The sequence below is a fragment of the Nicotiana tabacum genome, chromosome 24, assembly GCF_000715075.1.
Source record: "Nicotiana tabacum cultivar K326 chromosome 24, ASM71507v2, whole genome shotgun sequence".
Taxonomy (NCBI): Eukaryota; Viridiplantae; Streptophyta; class Magnoliopsida; order Solanales; family Solanaceae; genus Nicotiana; species Nicotiana tabacum.
Genome location: NC_134103.1, coordinates 61,604,730 through 61,609,729, shown reverse-complemented (window position 1 = coordinate 61,609,729; position 5,000 = coordinate 61,604,730). Strand labels below are relative to the sequence as shown.

The 5,000-nt window shown below is 33.6% G+C and overlaps 2 non-coding genes across 2 annotated transcripts; one reads left to right on the top strand and one right to left on the bottom strand.

Annotated features, from left to right (window-relative positions):
- The first annotated feature begins 2,800 nt into the window (after nt 1-2,800).
- TRNAS-GGA (transfer RNA serine (anticodon GGA)) lies at nt 2,801-2,887 on the top strand. Its single transcript has one exon. It is a non-coding gene; the product is annotated as a tRNA-Ser (tRNA).
- A 1,305-nt stretch (nt 2,888-4,192) lies between these two features.
- On the bottom strand, nt 4,193-4,265 carry TRNAT-UGU (transfer RNA threonine (anticodon UGU)). The gene has a single exon. It is a non-coding gene; the product is annotated as a tRNA-Thr (tRNA).
- Nucleotides 4,266-5,000: the final 735 nt, after the last annotated feature.

Genomic DNA, 5,000 nt, shown 5'->3' with positions numbered 1-5,000 from the left:
TTTCCAATACTCAGCGGCTTGATCGAACCAAGCCTCTGCAATTTCAGAATCTCCCTGTTGAATGGCCTGTTCTCCCCGGCCGGAATAGGTAGTTCAATTCCTTCCCTTAGAACCGTACTTGAGAATTTCTTACCTCATACGGCTCAGCAGTCAATTCTTTTGGTGTCCCATTTTGATCTATACCATATCTAATAAAATCTAATGAGATTTCTCATGGATCTATCCCAGTTTTAGGGTTAACCAAAAGCCAAATAGGTTAATTACATGAGTTTCAAACTGAAATTTGGATGAATAATCCGTTTATTTAGTTTTATCTTTTTTCCCACCTTCAGAAGAATAAAGCATAGGCATTTCTACTAGTGTTAGAATTTTATGAAAGGTAACTATCTCGGTTTCATAGATAAATTTATATAGAATCTTTGAAAAAGACTTTCTTTCATAAGAAAGAAAATACTTACTATCTTTGGGATCTGATCCTACACCGCTGCTCAAGACTTTAGTGGATCGACTCTATTACATAAGTTAATTCCTAATTTTTATTTCACATCATGAGATAAGTATTTCTTCCATCATGACATAAGTACGCAGTTATTATTGTATCGGCCCAAAACCTCGCTAATTGATCTTTACGGTGCTTCCTCTATCTCTATCAATTAAAGCCTTATATCCATAGAAAAAAGTTGCTAGGCATTTTTATTTTTTCCTATTTTGACTTCTATGAAGTTTCTTTCTTTGCTACAGCTGATAAAAATCGTTGTTTTAGACGATGCATATGTAGAAAGCCTATTTGGTTCTACTAGTTACTTTACTAGATTTTTCTTTTTTTTTTTTTCTTTCTATAGTGGAGATAGTCGCACGTAATGACAGATCACGGCCATATTATTAAAAGCTTGTGGTAAGAATGGGTTTCGTTCTAGTGCTCGAAAATAATATTCCAAAGCTTTCGTATGTTCTCCATTACTTGTGTGGATAAGCCCTATATTATAGAGTATATAACTTCGATCATAGGGATCAATTTCTAGTCGCATAGCTTCATAATAATTCTGCAAAGCTTCCGCGTAATTTCCTTCGGATTGAGCCGACATCCGTTACGGTCGTCATTCAATTGAAAGAATCTCCGTTCCAGAACCGTACGTGAGATTTTCACCTCATACGGCTCCTCCCTTATGTGCATAATGAGAATAATACATAGAATCAAAAAAGATTCAACGATGAAAATATTCTCATTATGAACTCAGCAGGGCTAGTGTTTTTACAAGAAATCTCTAGCCAACCTTCCTGCAAGAGATTCTTTCTTAACATCAAGCCTATTGGGACTAGATAGAAATGATAAGATAACTCCAACAATTTCTTTGTTTTTAACGCCTCCTAATTTCCAGGAATTAGTCACTTCAATAGCCTTCGATGGTTATACGGGTATCCAAAGGACGAACGAGATGGATGTTTGTTGTCCCAACCATTCTTTTAGTCCCAAGCCCGCTAAGGAAAGGGCTGACTTAGAACAAAGTTTTCGTGTTGTTGATTCCTAGGTGTAGTGCTTCTTCCCCTCTGCTGCCTATTAGCGCTAGTAGAGTAGGATTGACCCGTAATACAGAACCTCTAGGCGTAACCTTTCGCTTAATACTAGAATCGAGAATCGAAACATAGCATCTGAGGTTGCATTAATCGAGGATACACGACAGAAGGAATTGTTCTATTTCCAAACTTCACCTTCAAAAAGCGTAGATTTTTTCAAAAATTTTCTCGAATCACGTGTTTTTCTCCTCGTAAGACTGAGAGAAATGACTAAATATGAAATAAAAAAAAAAAGAATCAAATCGCACCATCTCTGTAATAGGTAAATGCCTCTTTTTCTCCTGAAGTTGTCGGAATTACTCGTAATAAGATATTGGCTACAATTGAAAAGGTCTTATCAATAAAATTTCCATTTATCCGTGATCTAGGCATAGGTAGCAATCCATTCTAGAATTCTTCTCATTACCTCTCATGGGAAAAAGATCCCACAAAGAAAAGAATTGTATAGTACGAAATAACATAAAAACTTCTTTTTTTTTTAAGAAAAAAACAAAAGATATGAATCCTCTATTCCAATTGTTCCTTTTTGACAGGAATCGATAAGAAATAAGAAATATTTCAAGGCGATTCGATTTCATACTAATGTAGTAGTATAGGAACTATTCCGATTTCGGTGAAGTTACAAATTCGAAGAACTCGAGAAATTTTGATTGAATCATGATACAAATTACAAAGAAGAAAAAAGACCGAATAATCATTCTATGATGAAAATAGAATAACTGCCAATTTTGTGTACATAACGGGTATACACTATACAATCAAATCTAAATTTTTTTTATGAATTTCTATTCTAATAGAGGGGTAGGTGTTTGTTGTTGAGAACTCCAAAACCGAAAAGTAATTTGAAAATTTTTCTGGTATGGAATCATAGTCTATATAATTAGAATTATGATTTAAGAGTATCCATTAACTATAGTCTAAAAGATATAGACCATCAATCAGTTGATTCGTTCTAATTCATTGAATTAATCCGTTATAAAAATATCAGAAAAAGAAAAAGAAGGGAACGTTGTTTTTGCAAACATGAATCGAATTTTTTTTTCACAATTTTTACGCAAAATTGTATCTTTATCCCGGAGCCTCGAAGGAAAGAAAAATCGTTCTTTGCTTTGACTTTGATGAAAAATTTTCAGTTAAAATGGATTGATCATACCTATCCAATAATGGAATATGGATTATGACTGACTCGCTATTCACTCGGTTTTTGGGTCATAATCGTTATGTAGGAGAGATGGCCGAGTGGTTGAAGGCGTAGCATTGGAACTGCTATGTAGGCTTTTGTTTACCGAGGGTTCGAATCCCTCTCTTTCCGTACCTTCGCTTAATTCACCAATTTTACTAACAACAAGGGCTCAAATAGCAATGGATACCATTATTCCAACAGCTAGACCCTTCTTTGATCTAAAGATATAGATTCTCAATTCCTAATTGCTGTGACGCGTAAAATAGAATACTAAAAAATAATAATAATCAAAATACTGGAAAGAAAAGAGTAGACAAGGAATGAAAATAGATCCTTGGTCTATGATACAAAAATGGGGGAAATCCAGATCAAACTCGGATTTATCTTACTTAACCTTAGGTTAATTTACTTCGCCTAAAGGGAAGAAAATTTTCCGAACCCTCGGTTTCAGTCTGAGGTTTAAGTCTGACGAGAATAATATTCTACGACTAGCAATTCATTTATTTTCAAACCGACCCATTTACTATCTATTATTTGATTGACTAATCCTTTATATTGGAATGGGTGAAGGGTCAAATGGTTTGGTAATTCCTCATGAGGGGATGAATCGAGAGAAATTTGAATCAGAGCTCTGGATTTTTGTTCATCCTTTGCCGTAATAATATCTCGGGGTTTGCAGCGATAACTCGGTATATCTACTATACGACCATTAACTAAAATATGTCGATGGTTAACTAATTGACGGGCTGCGGGAATAGTTGAAGCCATACCCAATCGAAAAAGGATGTTATCCAAACGCATTTCAAGTAATTGTAGTAAAACTTGACCTGTTGACCCCTTGGCTTTTCTGGCGATACGAACGTATTTAAGTAATTGTCGTTCTGTAAGACCATAATGAAAACGCAATTTTTGTTTTTCTTCTAGACGAATACGATATTGAGATTTTTTCCCGGAACGCGATTGGTTTCTAAGATCACTTCCGTTCCTAGGCTTTTTATTAGTTAGTCCTGGTAAAGCCCCCAGGCGGCGTATTTTTTTGAAACGAGGTCCTCGGTAACGCGACATAAAGACTCCTTATTCTTATTTCTTATTTAGTATTTCGAATTAATTCTTATTTCTATTTATTTTATTTTTTATTGAATTTTATTTTACAGAATAAACCTAAACTAAAACTAAACTGAACTAAATGAAGCGAAGTTTACTGAAATAGTGTACTTGTACTATTACTATAAAGAAAAGAAGAATGGGATGAATTGGATAAATATACAGACCCCCTTCTATTATATATATAATCCTTTCCCGACATAATTGGAAGTTCCTATAATAAATTGATAGCTTTTGGAAAAGGAAGAAGGCGCTATTTCAATATTCTTTGATTTCAAAGGAACATTATCAATCATCTAAAAAATGGAATAAAAAAAAAGAATAGGGAAAAGCCGGCTATCGGAATCGAACCGATGACCATCGCATTACAAATGCGATGCTCTAACCTCTGAGCTAAGCGGGCCCACATAACAGAAATCTTATATGCATAGTAATTGACTAAACTATTGGAATTGGAATCTTAGTTATTAACTATTCAATATTATATTGAATATTCTAGAACATAAGGATTAATATAGCGATATAGAATTTCGATTTATCACAATTCTAATAACAATTCTAATACTAATATTATTAAATAGTGATTGTAAATATTGTTAATATTCTTTTTTTTCATTTTCCATTTGAATGGTAAATGTTCTTTTTCATTTCTTTTTTTGTCATTTGAAATCCTTTTGATTTTTTATTACAGTTCTATATTTTATTCTATATCATATATATCTCTCATTCTATATTTATTTCAAATTCTAATTGTTTAATGGAATGGTTAGTTATAACTAATGAGACATTCCTCCGCTTTCAGGCGAAAGTGAAGATAAAAAAAAGAATCGACCGTTCAAGTATTCCAAATTGAATGGCAAAATGGCAGGAAGAGAGACATATAGATGGGGTATATATCCATCTATATTGAATTGCGGATTCCGAAATGATAAAATCATTTTTGATTGGACAAAAAAAGGTCTCCTATAGAAGATAGTTAAGAAAATCAAAGAGGAGAAAACACGTTTTCGAGATAGGAATCGGTATCTAATGAATTCAATGGTTCCAGTATAAATGAAAGAAAAAGAAAAAGGAATGACATCACAACGAGATCCTAATCTCAAAAAGAAAGGGGGATATGGCGAAATCGGTAGACGCT